Source organism: Trachypithecus francoisi, unplaced genomic scaffold (genome assembly GCF_009764315.1).
Source record: "Trachypithecus francoisi isolate TF-2019V2 unplaced genomic scaffold, Tfra_2.0 Lachesis_group11, whole genome shotgun sequence".
Lineage (NCBI taxonomy): Eukaryota > Metazoa > Chordata > Mammalia > Primates > Cercopithecidae > Trachypithecus > Trachypithecus francoisi.
The window spans coordinates 70,203,032-70,223,747 of NW_022681456.1; the positions used below are offsets into that span (position 1 = coordinate 70,203,032).

The 20,716-nt window shown below is 40.5% G+C and overlaps 1 protein-coding gene and 1 pseudogene across 2 annotated transcripts in view; one reads left to right on the forward strand and one right to left on the reverse strand.

The window, feature by feature from the left end:
• Positions 1 to 20,716, reverse strand: part of SRGAP1 (SLIT-ROBO Rho GTPase activating protein 1) — a 326,848-nt gene that overhangs the window by 290,508 nt on the left and 15,624 nt on the right. The window lies entirely within an intron of this gene.
• On the forward strand, positions 5,597 to 6,087 carry LOC117089827 (annotated as a pseudogene).

Below are 20,716 nucleotides of genomic sequence, written 5' to 3' on the forward strand. Positions count from 1 at the left end.
AGGAGCTGACCATGGCAAAAGCTACGTATACAAACAACTTCACCATGGAGAGAGGGAATACACAGAATGCACGATCCATCATTCCCAAATGATTAAATGATTTACTACTACTTTCCAAAAAATCTCGAGAGTCATAACTGGGGATACTTTCACCACACCGTGTCTGGCCTTGAATTCTTCCCAGCTTGTCCCTCAAGAGCCCAACAAATTTCTAGAAAATTGATACAACAGATAATGGACTCCTTGCACAGCTGAACTTACTGGGAAAAAAAATTAAAAACAAGAAATGGGAAAATATTTCATCTTTGGAGAAATATGATACTGGATTAAACCTGAAGAATTCAAAGAGCTTAAAACACACACACATGCATCCATACACACACACACACACACACACACACACACACGTGCACATATGGCTATCCACTGTTGGCTAAAAGTTAAAACCTCTAGGACTAGTATTCTGGACACTGACATCTCACATGTACCCTGGACTGAGTGAGTTCAGTCAGGGACCCTGGCATCATGTCCATTACCAAAGAGTTAGGGGACAAGTAAATATATGCATTCTTCAGGGGAAAAATTCTAGGTTAGTCCAAAGAACAATTACAGATGATAAAGCATTTCCTACATTTTCATTGTTCCTATATAGAGAAAGGCACTCAACAGAATTCTGTATATTTGTGAAGGAAATTCTTTTTCCTGAATGTATATGTTTTATCTGAAATGTATTTTTCTACCTAGAAGATACAGCAGTGAACTCCCAACATTTATTAATTAGTCTGCACTCACTAAATATCAATGGATACAGTAGTGATAACTAATATTTCCTTCAGTCAACAGAGAGTTATTATTTCATTCTAAGTGCCAGGAACTGTGTCATGTGCCAATAATACAGGGAAAATTCAGACTGGATCCCAGTCCTCAGAATGCTCACGGTTTGGCAGGCTAAACATACACTTTCATTAACTAGCAAGTGTTAAAGGGCGTTCACGCCTGTCGAGATGTAAAACCCCTGAAAGTGGCAGATTTCTCAGTAAAAATAAAATACTTTTTCTCTACAGACAGTATGAGAAGAGCAAAAAGAGATTTCAATGGAATTGATCCTTCTTCTTCAAACACTTAATTCCAAAGAAATATATATGCAATTATCACACAACTGACTCCATGAAGTCAATGTTCCCATGAAGGGAATATTCCACATCAAAAGGAACACCTACCCCCATTCCTTCCCGCGTAGTAACAATATGGCCGCAATGCAGTCAGGTAACCCACTTCACGTCATATAAAATAAAATGTTTTAAAAAGAGTCAATTTTCTCAAACTAGAAATCACTTAAATCTCTTTCTGATAAGGCATCTTTTCCTAACTTTTTAAATAATCAAATTTCTCACCTTCTGAAAATCAAGATAGCATTAATGATTATCATAACTAAAATGACAAATGAAGGCCAGGGAACAAAGCAAGATCCTATCTTTAGAAAAAAATAAAAATAATAAAATGAGCCAGGCATGGTGGTTCATACCTATAGTCCCAGCTACTCAGGAAGGCGAAGTGGGAGCATCTCTTGAGCCTGGGAGCTCAAGGCTGCAGTGAGCCGTGATTGTGCCACTGCACTCTAGCCTGGCCAACAGAGTGAGACTTTGTCTCAAAAAAAAAAGACAAATGACAGAAGTAAGTTCTAAAGTAACCTGCAATGGTTGATATGATGGAACTGAACTCCCAACTGAAAATTTAACAAAGTTAAACATGCCATATGAAAATCTTTTAAATTTATTAGCCAGGATAGGAAAAGTAAGAAAATTACATTTGTTGCACATCTAAATCTAAGCCACGCTTTTACAACAACTTTCCAAGAGCTACCTAATTTAATCCCACAAACAGTGCTCTGATTCCTGAGTTATAGAGGAGCCTGTTGCCCAGGCCAGAGTACAAGGGCACGATCTTGGCTCACTGCAGCCTCCACCTCCCGGGTTCAAGCAATTCTCCTGCCTCAGTCTCCCAAGTAGTTGGGATTACGGGCACGTGCCACCACGCCTGGCTAATTTTGTATTTTTAGGAGATGGGGTTTTGCCATGTTGGCCAAGCTGGTCTTGAACTCCTGACTTCAAATGATCCACCCACCTCAGCCTCCCAAAGTGCTGGGATTTCAGGCATGAGCCACCAGGCCTGGCTTGCCTTGTTTATTTAATCAGAACAAACATGCCTGCCCACTCCATAAAAGAGTTGGGAGAATCAAGTGTTGTCTGTGCATTTACAAGTGTGCTTTGGAAAACTGTACAGCACCATGTGTAGTGTTACTGGTTCTGTAACTTTTTAAAGGGAAAGAAATATATAAAAGTTGCAAATGAGGAAGCAAATTATGCCTTGTAAAAGGAAGAACTCTACCAATTCACCTGTTCAAACTTCCTTGTGAAGGGCTGGGCTGCCTACCCTTTAAAGGATTTAAGCAAAAGCCCTATTACTACTTGTCTGAGATTCTGGCTGGGTAGAGAGAAGTTGGATTAGATGATATTAATGTCCATTCTACTTCTAACATTTTCCAAGGCCAAAAACAGATTGAACAGAATCATTCCCACAGGAAAGGAATACCTTTTTCCCTTTAGTACCTTTATCCTGACTTTAAAAATGTTTTGGGGCTGGGCACGGTGGCTCACACCTGTAATCCCAGCATTTTGGGAAGTCGAGGTGGGCGAATTGCTTGAGGTCAGAAGTTTGAGACCAGCCTGGCCAACATGGTGAAACGCTGTCTCTACCAAAAATACAAGAAGTTAGCCAGGTGGGATGGCGCACGTCTGTGGTCCCAACTACTCTCAGGAGGCTGAGGCAGGAGAATTGCTTGAACCGGGGAGGTGGAGGTTGTAGTGAGCCGAGATCACACCACTGCACTCCAGACTGGGTGACAGAGAAAGGCTCCATTGCAAAAATAAACAAATAAATAATAATAATAATAAATAAAAATGTTTTGGATTATTCATAAATGCAAAAAACATATGGTTCAAAAGAGAAAGAACTTTGATCACCTGCAGACGTAAAAGTTCAGGTAATCATCTTCTCACTTCACCTCTTCAGTCTTTCTTGCCCCAGTGGTTTACTTACCTCTGGACGGTGGTTCATCTCTTAGATAGGCTTGAATGAGTAGTCTTCAGGCCTTTTTTTTTTTTTTTTAAGAGACAGGGTCTCACTCTGTCACCCAGGCTGAAGTGCAATGGTTCAATCATAACTCACTATAGCCTAGATCTCCTAGGCTCAAGTGGTCCTCTCACCTTAGCCTTCTGAGTAGCTGAGATTACAGGTGCGAGTAACTGTGCCCAGCAACCCCAAACATTTTTGTGATAGACCCCACAAAAAAAGAGCATTATCTCAATGTGTGTCTATTTCCACATTTATAGATTATGCATGTGTGTTATTCTGTGAATATATTTTAGGTATTACATATACAATAAAACATAAAAGGAGACAATAAAAAAGATGACATTTTCTTCCAGTACAGCACTGTGTGTCTTAATTTCCACTTTGTAAACCTGATAGATCAGTCACTTCTTCCTCCCATGAGTGGTAAAGTCCTCTTGATTCCACCTTTCATATCTCCTTCACATCTCTCAAGGTTAAGATGAAACTGAGGCCTTCAGCATGATACTAAAGAGTACAAGGAGACCTTTAAACTGGCCTCCCTCCACTCAGTGTTTTTCAGTCTATCTTTCATGCTCACGTTTGACCTTATCACTTTCAATAGCTCCCTACTGTCCACAAAATCTAACTGTTTGGCCGGGCGCATGGCTCACGCCTGTAATCCCAGCACTTTGGGAGGCCGAGGTGGGTGGATCACGAGGTCAGGAGATCGAGACCACCCTGGCTAACACAGTGAAACCCCATCTCTACTAAAAATACAAAAAATTAGCTGGGCGTGGTGACAGGCACCTGTAGTCCCAGCTACTCGGGAGGCTAAGGCAGGAGAATCACTTGAACCCCACAGGCTGAGGCTGTAGTGAGCTGAGATCGCACTACTGCACTCCAGCCTGGGCAACAGTCTCAACTCCATCTCAAAAAATAAAAATAAATAAATAAAATCTAACTGTTTATATGGCATTCAGCCAAGGCTTATATAACATAATAGATGTCATTTTACTGGCTATGTCATCTCTGGTAAATTCAACTTTCTCCATTTTCTTTTCTTGTTTTTTGGCGATGGATTTTCACTCTTGATGCCCAGGCTGGATGGAGTGCAATGGCTCAATCTCAGCTCACTGCAACTTCTGCCTCCTGAGTTCAAGCAATTCTCCTGCCTCAGCCTCCTAACTAGCTGGGATTACAGGCATGCACCACCACACCCAGCTAATTTTTTTGTATTTTTAATAGAGATGAGGTTTCACCATGTCAGTCAGACTGGTCTTGAGCTCCTGACCTCAGGTGATCCACCCGCCTTCGCCTCCCAAAGTGCTGGGATTATAGGTGTGAGCCACCGCACCCGGCCAACTTTCCTCAGTTTTCTAATCTAGAAAATGGGATAATGGGGTTAGCAGTGTGTATCTCATATATTTCTTGTGAGATTTAAGCAAAATGTAAAATTCACTTACACTGCCAGGCACAAACTGTATGCCCAATAGCTATTAGCTATTATTAGCATTACCTGTTATTCTTATCTCTTACTACTCTGCTCAAGGCACTTAAAACACTAAGCTCATGATTGTTAAGAAGGAAACATGTTAGAATCATTTGAGGAGCCTTTCCTCTACCTGGAATGCCCCTCCTTTCCTAGAGAACTCCTCATCCATCAAGGTCTAGCCCAGATGTCTCTCTCATGAGTTTGTATTGTACTCTCCCAGGCAGAATGAATTTCTTCCTCCACGATATTCCCATAAATTAAGATATCTCTAACAGACTCTATGGCAAATCTTTGTTTACTTTTCCACCTTAAAACCAGGATACAAACCACAAAAAGACACGGACTGTGTTTCACTATTCATTCAACAAACACTGCCTGAGTGACTACTGTAAGACAAAAATGGGTCCCAATAAAAAAACAAATCCCTGTCCTTGATAAATCTATAAAGATATTCAATAGCTGTTTGTTGAATGAGTGAACTTATGATACTTAATTCCAGCATGACTGTAAATGAATGTAAACCAGTGACCCAGAATCAAATACTTCAATTATCTTAACAATATAATGGAGTCACAGTACATTTAATTTATTGGAGTTGAACCACGTGTCTATGTTTACTTGGAAGGGAAGAAAGGAGAAAGGACAAAATCCTATTTTCCCTAACATCTTTTCCCTCTTTCAACTAGACTGTGGCCTCAGACAAGTGTGGGGTCGTAGCCCATAAGCAAAGAGAAATTTAAATCAATTTCTGGCTTCAGAGCTTTCATGGATGCACTTCTTGGTGACCTGGGGATTTTCAACAGTAATTTTACAAAATGTTTTCTCCTTATTGTCTGACTTGAGATCCTACCCCTCATGTAAGTTGTAGTTCCCATATAACTACTGTTAAAGCAATTTCATAAATTGCCAGTAGACTAGGGTACAAAAACAATCAAACAGGTGCTCTCATGAAACATAACGAAATGTTCTATTTAAAGAAAAACTCCCGGTTACGCGAGACCTGTACACGACGAGGATCTCAGTTGCTGTTTCTTGTTTTCATCATATAGATAGAACAGCCCTGCTGCAAAGATGGTCAATGTACCTAAACCCGAAGAACCTTCTGTAAGAAGTGTGGCAAGCATCAGCCTCACAAAGTGACACACTATAAGGGCAAGGATTCCTTGTATGCCCAGGGAGAGGCGCTATGATCAGAAGCAAAGTGGCTATGGTGGGCAGACAAAGCCAATTTTCTGGAAGAAGGCTAAGACCACAAAGAAGATTGTGCTAATTAGGCTGGAATGTGTTGAGCCTAACTGCAGATCCAAGAGGATGCTGGCCATTAAGAGACGCAAGCATTTTGAATTAGGAGGAGATAAGATGAGAAAGGACCAAGTGATCCAGTTCTAAACTTTGGAATATTTTTCTTTTAATTTTGAAGAGAAAATGTTGAAGCCATAGAAAAATTACCTGTAGGAAAATAAATACAGTGATATTCTTACACCAAAAAAAAAAAAAAAAGAAAAGAAAAGAAAAACTCCCAACCTCACGCTAACTTGCATGAGCCATAACCTACAAAAAACCTGTACTTCGGTTGTCCTAGAGTCAGGTGTCAAATGTGATGACTGTCCTAAGAGCTGGTGGTAACTGTAGAAAACTGAAATGCGCTAGCGAAGCCCTAAGAAGAGTTACATTGTCCTGTGTTCTTTTTCCTTAGTTCAAAAGCACATGCAGATTTGCAGGGAAATTGAACCACTAATCCTCAAGGGCTCATCAGGCTCCCACTTTAGATTTCAATTTACCCAGGTGTGGCATGAAAAGGCGCTTTATAATTTGGGAAGGGAACAAAATATGAAAATGAAGGAAAAATGGCAAAGCAAAAAGCAAGGAGCTACATACATTTTCTAGAGTCTTAGTTTAAATAGCCATGATTTGATGTCCATTGAGAGCAATTGTAAGAAAGGTAAAAGATCTTTGGGAAATTGGGAGGAAAATTAGCATTTAAATTGGCTAACTTAAGAAAGTTACAAAATCGCTTGCTTTTTACAGCAGTAGTTCCCAAAGTGTGGTCCTTGACCTACAGCATCAGTCTCACCTGGTAACTTGTTACAAATGCGAATTTGGGGGCTTGAGGTGGGGCCTGTGTCAAGTGGTTCTACCAGAATTCCTAGCACCACTCAAAGAGGACCAACAACAAAGGGTGAACACTTAAATAAAATCAAGAGAAGAGATAGAAGCTGAAGAGATACAACTTCTTTCCCAAGAAAATCAAGCTAGGAAGGCAGGGAGAGGTGGCTCACTCCTATAATCCCTAATCCCAGCACTGAGGCAGGTGGATTGCTTGAGCTCAGGAGTTCAAGACAAGCCTGGCCAACATGGAAAACCTCCGTCTCTACTAAAAATACAAAAATTAGTTGGGCATGGTGACGTATGCCTGTAGTCCCAGCTACTCAGGAGGTTGAGGCAGGAGAATCACTTGAACCCCAGAAGCGGAGGTTGCAGTGAAAGAGGAGATCGCACCACTGCACTCCAGCCTGGGCGACAGAGCAAGACTCTTAAAAAAAAGATAGGGAGAAACCTCTTCATTTGGAAACTAGCAAAGCCATGTGATGGAAGTAACAAACAAGGAGCTGAGGCAGTGACTCTTATTATCCATGTGATGGAAGTAACAAGGAGCTGAGGCAGTGATTCTTATAATCCCTAGGAACAGGGCACAGGATTTTAGCAAGAGTATTCATTCCAATTTAGGATTTTAAAAAATATTTCTCCCCAAACTGCCTTTTCTTTTTTTTTCTTTTACTTTTTTTTCTTTTTAGATTTATTTCTTCTCTACAGGCAAGTTCTACCCAAACCGTTTTCTAATGCCTATAAAGAGGCAGCTCCATCATGAGTTTTCTCATCAAATAATCCATTGAGGTAATAATAAAACAACAATTTTCTGTTAGCACATAATTGTTGAACAACAATAACAAAAAGATACAGACTTTTATCTGAACTTATAAACTCTATTAGGTCAAAGATGGCAATCATTCTTCCTAGTTTTTTGGAAGTTTAAATGGAATGAATGGCATGCAATGTAAGTATTTAACCTTTCTTTAAGGTGGCATCCTGATGTAACGCTGCAGGATGGTTGCGGCACTGGTTTGGACCCTGGTGGCGCCACCATTTACCAGCTACGTGATCTTGGGAAAAAGACCTCAAGTTTCTAAGTTTTGAGTTTCTTTTTCCCTATCTGTAATGTGACACCAATATGACCTCCCTTAAAAAAGAACACACTGTGAATGCAAGCCGCTGTTACTAAGACATTAACCATAACCCCATGCAACACTCATATTGTATCTACTAGGCTGATCCAAAAGTAATATTGGTTTTTGCCATTACTTTTGCACCAACTTAATAGTAAACTTTCATACAGGATTTCAGGCATTTTGGATTCGATTATACGTATCAGTATAAACCCAAGCTTTCTTTTTTTTTTTTTTTTTTTTTTTTGAGACGGAGTCTTGCTCTGTCGCCCAGGCTGGAGTGCAGTGGCCGGATCTCAGCTCACTGCAAGCTCTGCCTCCCGGGTTCCCGCCATTCTCCTGCCTCAGCCTCCCCAGTAGCTGGGACTACAGGCGCCCGCCACCACGCCCGGCTAGTTTTTTGTATTTTTTTAGTAGAGACGGGGTTTCACCGTATTAGCCAGGATGGTCTCGATCTCCTGACCTCGTGATCCGCCCATCTCGGCCTCCCAAAGTGCTGGGATTACAGGCTTGAGCCACTGCGCCCGGCCCCAAGCTTTCTTCTGAGTCACCATTAAGGAGACTATCAAATTATAACGACTTTAATGGCATAGTGAATACTTATAGATGAACACAGGAAAAATCAGGGTTAAATTATAGAAGACTTGTGAGAATAAGGTGCTGACCAAGGACATTCAGTGAGTGTTTGGGGTGTTTTAGAAGGGTGCTGCCCTGTGCAAAGGAAGGAAAGAAACACATATACACACATACATACATACCATATGCTGTGGTTTGAATGAGTCCCCCAAAAAGCATGTGTTAGAAACTTAGTCCCCAGTGCAGTAGTGTCAGGAGGTGGAACTTTCAAGAGGTGATCAGACCATGAGGGGTTTGCCTTACTGAATGAATTAATGCCATTATTGTTATCTCTGGAGTGGGCTCCTTATAAAAGATACATTTGGCCCTCCCTTGCAGTATCTCTTGCTCTTTCTTTGCCTTTCTACCATGGGATGATATAGCAAGAAGGCCCTCATCCGATCACAGACCTTTCATCTTGGACTTCCCAGCAACCAGAACTATGAGCCAATAAATACATTTTCATTATAAATTACCTAGTCTGTGGTAGTCTGTTATAGCAGCACAAAACAGACCTCAGTGTCTTAACATGGTACATATATATCCTATCTGGAAGCAAATGAGAGGATTATGTCTTTGAGAGTCAGATGGAATAACTATTAGTTTTTTTAATTTGTCTGGCAGATTATTTATTTTTGACACAACTAGTGAACAGTAACTAGTGCAGGTTAATGGTAGAGCAATCTACATCTCTAGCAACAATGCCACCAACAACAAAATCAAAGCAATTCACTTTTCTGAAAATTATACTAAAACTAGATCTTATCAACAGAGAAGCCAATACCAGTTATCAAGAGAATAAGAAAGTGGTCTGACCTTTTAGAACTACTGATACCATTTAAAAGTTAAGGAGACACTTGCAGATCTTGTGATGAGAGTGGTCTCCTTATAAAAATATTACCTCTGCCCCTATTAAAATAGTACTCCCCTGCTGCACATAGAAAATAGAATTCAGGCCAGGGGCAGTGGCTCATGGCTGTACTCCTAGTACTTCTGGAGGCCAAGGCTGGCATATCGCTTGAGCCAAGGAGTTCAAGGCCAGCCTGGGAAACATAGCAAAACCCCATCCATCTCTACAAAAAAATTAGCCAGGTTTGCTGGTGTGCTCAGCTACTTGGGAGGCTGAGGTGGGAGGCTCATCTGAGCCCAAGAAGTCAAGGCTGCAGTGAGCTGAGATTATGCCACTGCACTCTAGCCTGGGCAACAGAGCAAAAGCCTGTAAAAATATATAGACAGCCAGGCACGGTGGTTCACACCTATAAGCCCAACACTTTGGGAAGCTGAGGCAGGCAGATCACCTGAAGTCAGGAGTTTGACATCAGGCTGGCCAACCTGGTGAGACTCCGTCTCTACTAAAAACACAAAAAATTAGCTGGGTGTGGTGGTGAATGCCTGTAATCCCAGCTACTTGGGAGGCTGAGGCAGGAGAATCGCTTGAAACCAGGAGGCAGAGGTTGCAGTGAGCCGAGATTGTGCCAGTGCACTCCAGCCTGAGCAACAGAGTGAAATTCTATCTCAAAAAATAATATATATATATATATATATATATATATGTTATAGGAAATGTTATAGGAAGCCTAACAACACAATACTTTTTAACATTGGGCAAAGCATAGCTTCTGGTGATAAACAGCTCCCTGCTTTTCTAAAGCACCATTAACATCCGCATTTTTTTAGTGTTTGCTTTGCAACATTTTAATCTGTTAAGTAATTTCAACTTCTTTGGAGATGAGTGAGTTTTAAATTATTTTTTTTTAATGTCACTAATTAAGACCATAGCTTCTGGTAGTAGTAAATAATATTATTATAGCAACTCATTGTTATTGAGCCCTTACTACATGCCAAAAAAAAGTGTTAAGCTCTTTGAAGGTATTATCTCATTTAATCATTAAGCCTCACAATAATCTTATAAGATAGATTTATCTTATAAGACTGATTCATTACATCCATTTTTCAGATTAAAAAACTGAGGTTCCAGAGTAGCCATAATTTGAATTGGCTTTATCCAAGGTCTCAACCTCTACACTGTGTTGACTCTTTAAATGAAGTTCAATCACTGAAACTGACACAGATAAAAGAACAGAGGTGGCTACTGGTAAATGCCACCACTATTCCATTTGAAAGACAATCCTGTTTCTTCTCTTTATTTTTTTTTTTTTTGAGACGGAGTCTCGCTCTGTCGCCCAGGCTGGAGTGCGGTGGCACGATCTCCGCTCACTGCAAGCTCCGCCTCCCGGGTTCGCGCCATTCTCCTGCCTCAGTCTCCCGAGTAGCTGGGACTACAGGCACCCGCCACCACGCCCGGCTAATTTTTGTATTTTTAGTAGAGACGGGGTTTCACCGTGTTAGCCAGGATGGTCTTCATCTCCTGATCTCGTGATCGGCCTGTCTCGGCCTCCCAAAGCGCTGGGATTACAGGCGTGAGCCACCGCGCCCGGCCCAATATCAATAACTCTTAAAGGGATAAGGCAACTCTTTATATGTTTATATGGCATGGTGCAGACTAGCACTACTCAGATGAAGGTCAGCAAACTGTTCATTTCAGATCCACAATGAGATACGGAGCTTAGGCTAGAATCTAAAGCATCACATCACTAAACACTGTTTAGTTTAGTAGCAAGACTTTTCTGAATAAAGAAAGCAGTGTCGAGGCTAGGTGTGGTGGCTCACGTTTGTAATCCCAGAACTTTGTAAGGCCAAGGTTAAGAGGATCGCTTAAGTCCAGGAGTTCCAGACCACCCTGGGCAACATGGCGAAATACAAAAATTAGCTGGGCATAGTGATGAACATCTGTAGTACCAGCTACTCAGGAGGCTGAGGTGGGAGGATCAGTTGAGTCCAGGAGATTGAGGCTGCAGTGAGCCATGAGCATGCCACTGCACTCTAGCCTGGATGACAGAGTGAGAGCCTATCTCAAAAAAAAAAAAAAAAAAAAAAAGAAAGAAAGAAATGTCATGATTTACCTTATCTCCTCCCTTACCTCCTCATAGACTGGTAACAAACACGTTGCTGACCAGCACTGGTCTATGAACTATGACTGAGTAGCACTGGTATAGATAGATGATACACTGCTGAGAAAAAAAAAAAAAGGCTATATTAACTACTCTGCAAATTATCCCATTTGTTCAATAAGTAAATAAATAGATTAACTACTATAAATATAAATAAATACAAATGATGCCATTGGAAGGATGTATTCAGTTGGTGCAAATGTACTCATGGATTTTGCATTGCTGAAATTTGCTGTCTGATATTAGAATACATTCTTACATAATTGTGGTTATGTTATACATCATTTTAATGCATATTTCTCACTTTATGTTTTCTTGCTAATGACTTATTACTTGCTGTTTATTTTATATTTGTTTTAGACAATGGAAATAATGTTAGACAAAAAGCAGATTCGAGTGATATTCAAGTTAAAAATGGGTCATAAAGCAGTGGAGATAACTCACAATATCAACAACACATTTGGCCCAGGAATTGCTTATGAACATACAGTGCAGTGGTAGTTCAAGAAGTTTTGCAAAGGAGATGAGAGGCTTGAAGATGAGGAGGTTTAGTGACTGGCCAACGGAAGTTGACAATGACCAGTTGAGAGCAACCATCAAAGCTGATCCTCTTACAACTACACAAAAAGTTGCCAAAGAACAACATCGACCATTCTACAGTCATTCAGCATTTGAAGCACACTGGAAAGGTGAAAAGGCTTGAAAAGTGGGTGCCTCATGAGCTGAGAAAAAAAAAAAAAAAAAAAACCTCCTCATTTTGAAGTGTTGTTTTCTCTCATTGTGTGAAACAATAACGAACCATTTCTTGATCAGATTGTGACATGTGGTATAAAAAGTGGATTTTATGCCACAACCAACAATGATGAGCTGAGTGGCTGGACTGGGAGAAGCTCCAAAGCAATTCCTAAAACCAAACTTGCACCAAAAAAAAGGTCATGGTCATTGTTTGCTGGTCTGCTGCCGCTCTGAGCCGGTCTGATCCACTATAGCTTTCTGAATCCCAGGAACACCATTACATCTGAGACGTATGCTAAGCAAATGTATGAGATGCACCGAAAACTGCAACACCTGCAGCCAGCATTGGTCAATAGGAAAGGCCCAATTCTTCTCCATGACAATGGCCAAAGGAACTTCGCACGACCAACGCTTCAAAAGTTGAAGGAATTGGGTTACAAAGTTTTGCCTCATCCACCATATTCACCTGACCTCTCGCCAACTGACTGCCACTTCTTCAAGCATCTCAATGACTTTTTGCAGGGAAAACACTTCCACAACCAGCAGGATGCAGAAAATGCTTTTCAAGAATTTGGTGAACCATGAAGCGCACATTTTTTTTTGGTGGGGGTCGGGGGACTGAATCTCCTTCTATCGCCCAGGCTGGAGTACAGTGGCAGGATCTTGGCTCACTGCAACCTCCGCCTCCTGGGTTCAAGCAATTCTCCTGCCTTAGCCTCCCAAGTAGCTATGATTACAGGCACCCACCACCATGCCCAGCTAATTTTTGTATTTTTAGTAGAGACAGGGTTTCGCCATGTTGGCCAGGGTGGTCTTGAACTCCTGACCTCATGTGATCCTCCCTGTGATCCGCCCGCCTCAGCCTCCCAAAGTGCTGGGATTACAGGAGTGAGTCACCGTGCCCGGCCCATAGATTTTCACTCTACAGGAATAAACAAACTTATTTCTCATTGGCAAAAATGTGTTGATTATAATGGTTCCTATTTTGATTAATAAAAATGTGTTTGAGCCTAGTAATAATGATTTAAAATTCATGGTGCAAAAGCACAATTACTTTTGCATGTAATACTCTGTATGCAATACTCTGAACCATTAAGAGTAGTTATCTTTGGAAAGGTGAGAACTTTCATTTTCTGCCTTATCAATCTCTATTTTAGCCAACAAGTTGATTTTTTTATATAACCATAAAGTTATATGAGTGGAATTTTTTGTTTGTTTGTTTGTTTTTGTTTTTTTTGAGACGGAGTTTCGCTCTGTCGCCCAGGCTGGAGTGCAGTGGCCAGATCTGAGCTCACTGCAAGCTCCGCCTCCCGGGTTTACGCCATTCTCCTGCCTCAGCCTCCCGAGTAGCTGGGACTACAGGCGCCCGCCACCTCGCCCGGCTAGTTTTTTGTTTTTTGTTTTTTTTGAGACGGAGTCTCGCTCTGTTGCCCAGGCTGGAGTGTAGTGGCCGGATCTCAGCTCACTGCAAGCTCCGCCTCCCGGGTTCACGCCATTCTCCTGCCTCAGCCTCCCGCGTAGCTGGGACTACAAGGGCCCGCCACCTCGCCCAGCTAGTTTTTTGTATTTTTCAGTAGAGACGGGGTTTCACCATGTTAGCCAGGATGATCTCGATCTATGACCTCGTGATCCACCCGTCTCGGCCTCCCAAAGTGCTGGGATTACAGGCTTGAGCCACCGCACCCGGCCGAGTGGAATTTTTTTTAAAACAGAAAATGTTTTATTTTCCCAGGCTAACAATTTTTTCTAATTCACTAAAGTTGATCATTTATTTGGATTTCCTTTGTTCTTTTCCTGTTGCAGGATCCTATCTAGACACCATGTTATGTTTAGTCCCCATTTACTCCTTAGGCTCCCCTTAGCTACTAAGTCTTTTGCAACCTAACATTTATTATTATTGCTTTCAAGGCCAGAGTTTATAAAAGTGGTAATACATTCACATATTTTGAGCATTCCACGTGACAGACAGTTCAACACTTTACTTGTCTCAGCAATGCTCTGAAATGGGTACTGTCATTACCACTATTTTAATGGCAAGGAAAGTAAGGCAAAGTGAGATTAACTAATTTGTCCATAGTTAAACTGCCAGAAAGTAGCTGAGCTGGGTGATGTAGACCCTAGCAGTTTGACTCCTGAGGCCATGCTACAAACTACTAGGTTATATGAGACGTATACAAATCTACATGAGTGTGCTTATTTCAGAGCGTCATATGGTATCTGAAAATGGGGCATGGTATTATGAGACTGTGAAATACCCAAAAGATGGATAACCACAATTATAATAAAATTTTTGTTTCACAGTGCACAAGGCTTTCTGTACATTATTTTACAACGTAATTCCAAGATTGCTGGAAGAAATCTTGGAATTAGATGCTAAACAGAAAATAACCTGAAGTACAGTTCCTGTCTTCAAAGAAGATACTTATTCATAGATTAGGTATTTGGAGAATACTGTTACATTAAGTTTAACCTAAAGCTGCCTTCTCATATATTTTAAGTTTAGCGTAAAGGTTTCTCTGGACATAGAAAACTGAAACCTTACTGGAAATATAAACAGACTATAACCTACTCTTGTGCCAATCACCAAATTTTGGCCAATTAAAGGTGGCCAGGGGTTCAAACTGTATTCAAATAAGGCAAATGCCAAGCTGTAACCAATCCACCTGTTTCTGTACCTCATTTCCGTTTTCTATACATCACTTTCCCTTTTCTGTCCATAAATCTTCTTCCACCATACGGCTGCACTGGAGTCTCTCTGAGCTTATTACTCTGGCTTGGGAGGCAGCCCAAATCACAAATTGTTCTTTGCTCAATTAAACTCTGTTAAATTTAATTTGTTTAAACTTTTTCTTTTAACAATACAGATAGATGTGTATAATTAAAACTCTTAGCTCTAGAATAATACAGTCTGGAAATCTTTCAAATATAGATTTTTGGTGACACATTTGAGAGTTCCCATAAACACTGTCAATACAAGTGCAACAGAAGTTCAATAAAAAATGGAGCAACTGTGGTCCGGCACGGTGGCTCACGCCTATAATCCCAGCACTTTGGGAGGCCAAGGCAGGCAGATCACTTAAGGCCAGGAGTTCGAGATCAGCTCGGCCAACACGGTGAAATCCCGTCTCTACTAAAGACACAAAATTAGGCAGGCATGGCAGCACATGCCTGTCATCCCAGCTACTCGGGAGGCTGAGGCATGAGAATTCCTTGAACCCGGGAAGCGGAGGTTGCAGTGAACCTAGATCATGCCACTGTACTCCAGCCTGGGCAATAAGGTAAGACACTGTCTCAAAAAAAAAAAAAAAAAAAAAAAAAGAGCAACCATTTGAAAAGGCGTTCATTTCTTTTTTGTAATACTGTACTCAGAAAACTCTTTTCTAAGGAATACAAAAACTAACACATTTTCTCTTCTAAATTCTCAAAACCTACCAGCTTTCTGTTGTGCACTATTATTAAGCAATGTTTCCACTGTCATGATGTAAATAAAAGTGAAAACTCGTCACAGCCAAAGAAATGGTGAGCAAATTAAGCCCTGGGGTCAGCCAAAGAAAACAGTTCTTGCCTTTCCTAGTGCAAGTTTCTAAAAAGGTGCTCTTTTTCCCTACCTCTTCTCTACCAACAGGGAATGGGCAGAATTCAGTCCTGCAGCAATGATCAAACCTCTCGTTCACTGAGTTCTGGAATTTCCCCTGGTGCTTGAGGATTATAATTTGACTGAATGGTATTTGAACTGTGGTAATCAATATGAGCAGAAGGATAAAGCCATCACTTTCAAAGAAAACTTTGTGAACAGCATTGAGAAGACATCAAAAGACAACACACAGTGCCATTACACATGTAAAACGATGAGCAAACGGATGTCTTCCTACTCCTTCTCCTTGGTAAATACTGTTCCAAAGCTGAATTCCACTGGTGAAAACATGCTAATTTCACGGCCAGACTAAAATTTGGATATCTTCAGAAGTGAAAAAGGTCTGACTTAAGATAAGCAGACACCATTGTTCTATCTTAATTGTTAGAAGTCTGTGAGAGGGAGCTGTTTGCATAAGCCGCACCTTCAGAATAATACAAGTGAAGGGCAAGAGTCCATATGTCTTCCACAGACCAATTGAGCAGGGAGTCAGAAATGACAGCCCAGGAACTGTGACATCGAATGCTTTAAGAACTGCTGGAACCTTTGTAAATGCTCTTCTTGTGCCAAGTTGGCTGTGACACCAAAAAGCCTGCATGGTGGCCCCTCCCCCACAGAGCCTAGTGTCATAGGTCTCTACAGCCAGCCTTGGAGTAGGAAAGAACCACAAGGGATAGACTGGTAGAAGCAGCTCTACAAGGAATGTTGCCATCTGCACACTGCAATGAAAGACCACACTGTCTAACAGCAATACCAAGACCCCAGAGATTTCCCAACACCATCTCAGATTATTTAGAAAAATGCGTATGTGTTCATGTTCTGCCCCTATCAGAGCCTTTCACTGATCCTCACCACACATTTTCCCCCACATTTCCATATATCCTGGATTCTTCCATATGCAGACACAAACCTATATATGAGGAACTCTAAAGCGTTCGTGCAACATTTTTTTGCTCTCCTGTACGTGTATCCTCCTCAGTGTGCAGCTCTTGGACTATAAACGTCTTTCGAGATAGCAAGGACCTGAGCCATGGAATTCTCTTTATGAAAAAAAAACACAGACTTATTCTTTCCACAGTAACTTGAACTATACTAAAATGAATACTGGATAAATTTAAATAGTTCTAATTATTCATGAGCTAAAAAAAATAACTGGATATTAGATTTTGACTGCCTGTAGTATAGTAAATATAGATACAACCCATATGACCCTTCTCGTTGAAATTAAAATGCTGGATTTTGGCCCAGCGTGGTGGCTCATGCCTATAATCTGAGCACTTTGGGAGGCTGAGGCGGGTGGATCACCTGACGTCAGGAGTTCGAGACCAGCCTGGCCAATATGGTGAAACCCCGTCTCTACTAAAAACACAAAAATTAGCCGGGCATGGTGGCACTCACCTGTAATCCCAGCTACTCTGAGGCTGAAGCAGGAGAATCGCTAGAACCTGGGAGGCGGAAGTTGCAGAGGTTGCAGTGAGCCAAGATCGTGCCACTGCACTCAAGCCTGGATGATTCCGTCTCAAAAAAAAATAAAAATAAAATAATGCTGGATTTTTAAAATGTACTTTTAACCACATCACTGAGCTTTCACATGAGTAAAGAACTTTAAGGGTCCCACAGCAAGATAAAATCAGTATAAAATAGATCCAATGATAGTAAGTGCTCTGGAGAGACGTAACGCAGGAAGGTAGATAGGATGGGCCAGGGAGATGGAGGTTTATAATCTAAAACAGCATGGTCAAGAAAAATTAGACTTCAAAATATCTGTAAAATTAGACCATAACTGTGTTAATATCAAACCTGGAATAAAATTAAAAAAAAATTTGACCATGTTCTATGATGAAAATGTAATTAATTTAGAAATGAGAAACAAAAAGATAATTTAAATTACTGTATATATTTGGAAATTTTAAAACTTTTTTTGTGTGTGTAGAGAAAAGGTCTCACTCTGCTTCCCAGGCTGGAGTGCATTGGCGCAATCATGGCTCACTGCAGCTTCAACTGCCTGGGCTCAAGCAATCCTCCCACCTTACCACCCTCCTGAGTAACTGGGACTACAGGCACCTACCATCATGGCCATCTAATTTTTTAATTTTTTTTTTTTTTTGAGATGGAGTGTCACTCATCACCCAGGCTGGAGTGCAGTGGCACGATCTCGGTTCACTGCAACCTCCTCCTCCTGGGTTCAAGCAGTTCTCCTGCCTCAGCCTCTTGAGTAACTGGAATTACAGGTATCCGCCACCACACCTGGCTAATTTTTGTATTATTAGTAGAGGCGGGGTTTACCATGTTGGCCAGTCTCGAACTCCTGACCTCCAGTGATCCATCCACCTCATCCTCCCAAAGTGCTGGGATTACAGGCGTGAGCCACTGCGCCTGGCCAATTTTTTAATTTTTTATAGAGACAGTGTCTCACTATGTTGCCCAGGCTGGTTTCAAATTCCTGGACTCAAGCAATTCACCCCTCTCAGTCTCCCAAAGTGCTGAGATTACAGGAATAAGCCACCACTCCTGGCCTAAAACATATTTTTAAACAGATCTTTAATCATGGAAATTAGAAAACACACAGAGCTGAAAGATAAAAACACTACACATAAAAATTTATGCCTGGCTGGGTGCAGTGGTTCATGCCTGTAATCCTAGCACTTTGGGAGGCAGAGGCAGGTGGATCACTTGAGGTCAGGAGTTCAACACCAGCCTGGCTAACATGGTGAAACTTTGTCTCTACTGAAAATACTAAAATTGGTGGATATGGTGGTGGGTGCCTATAATCCTAGCTACTCCAGAGGTAGAGGTACGAGAATCGCTTGAACCTGGGAGGCAGAGGTTGCATTGAGCTGAGAATGCATCACTGCACTCCAGCCTGGGCAACAGAGCAACACTTTGTCTCAAAAAAAAAGAAAAAAAAAAAAAAAAAAAAAAAAAAAAAAAAAATATATATATATATATATATATATAATATATATATATATATATATATATATATGCCTACAATCCCAGCCCTTTGTGAGGCTGAGCTGGGCAGATTGCTTGAGCTCAGGAGTTCAAGACCAGCCTGGGTAACATAGTGAAACCCTGTCTCTATTAAAAAAAAAAAAAAAAAAAAAAAAAATTATAGAATGCAGGTAAAGCAGTACTTAGAGGAAATTTTATAACCTTTTATTTTTATATTAGAAAAGAAAAATAATAACTGAGAAAATAAATAAAAAACTTTAAAAATAATAACTGAGAAAATAAATACAAACTTTAAAAAGGTTCAGCAAATAAAGACCCATGAAAAAAGTAAAAGGGCCAGGCTTGGCAGTCTGCACCTGCACTCCCAGTTACTCAGGAGGCTGAAGTGAGAACATTAGTTGAGCCCAGGAGTTCCAGGCTATAGTGCACAATGACCACACCTGTGAAAAGCATTGCACTCCAGCCTGGGCAACAAAGCAAGACCCTTTCTCTTTAAAAAGAAAAAAAAAAAGAGAGAGAGAGAGAAATAAAGAAAAAGGAAGAGTATAACAGAGAGGATAAACTAAGGAAACAGAAAATACAATACGGTAAATGAGTAAAGCAAAAACCTAGTTCTTTGAAAAGACTAATAAACATACTTCTGGCAAAGTCAATCAATGAAAAAAGAGAGAAGATATACACAGACATTTGTTATTAATAGAAAAGAGGTCTAACTGAAAATAATGCAGAGATTAAGACGATAAAAGGATGCTGTAAGCAATTTCGTGTCAGTTAATCAGAAAATTTGAACACAATGAGATTTTTTTCTCCTTGATGAAAATGTGAGACCCAGATTACTTGGCAGATGAGTTCTACTAAACATTTAAGAGTCAGATAATTCCAATCTAACATGAACTCCTGCAAAAAAACAGAAAAAGAGGAAACAACCTCCAACTAATTTCAAACGCTATTACTCTCAGTTCATAATGTAATTCTATTAAGAGGAAAAAATAAAATAGTCTTATGTATCTGTTTAAAAAATGTAAATAACAGGCTGGGCACGGAGGCTGACATCTGTAACCCCAGCACTTTGGGAGTCCAAGGCAGGCAAATTGCTTGAGCTCAGGAGTTCAAGCCAAGCCTGAGCAACATGGTGAAACCCCATCTCTACCAAAAATACAAAAAATTAGCCAGGTGTGGTGGTGCATGCTTGTGGTCCTAGCAACCTACTCAGGAGGTTGAGGTGGGAGGATTGCTTGAGCCCAGGAGATGAAAGTTGCAGTGAACCAAGATCACGCCACTGCACTCTAGCCTGGGCAACACAGTTAGACCTCATCTTAGAAAAACAAAAGGAAATACCATATATATACACACACACATTTCATGAGTCAAAGAAGAAATTATTATGAAAATGAAAACATTTCTAGAACATAATTCTTTACATATCAAAACTAGTGAGATGCAGCAAAGGTGGTACTTTAAGGAGAATTATCATGAATATGTATTAGGGAAGAAAAGATGCCTTTCTTAGGGATAATGCTTACATTAGAAGAAATAGTCATATTAGAAAGAATGATTATATTAGAAAAGGAATTGTATTCCATTTAATGCTGATGTTAAAAAGAGGAAAAGGTGTTTATGTTAGAAATGTTACATTTTAAAAGAGGCTTACATTCTAAATACTTATATTAGTAATAGCATTTATATTATAGAAAATAACTGTATTACCTTAAATGCTTATACTATAAAATAAGGATTTAAAAAAAAAGAATGAGCTATGTGTTCAACTTAAGAAAACAGGTAAAGGACAATAAATTCAATGAAAATAAAAATGATGATAGTAAAGATAAGAGCAGAAATTCACAAAACAGAGAAGAAAAACTAACAGAAACAGATAAACTAGCCAGGTACAGAGGTTCACACCTGTAATCCCAGCACTTTCGGAGGCTGAGGTGAG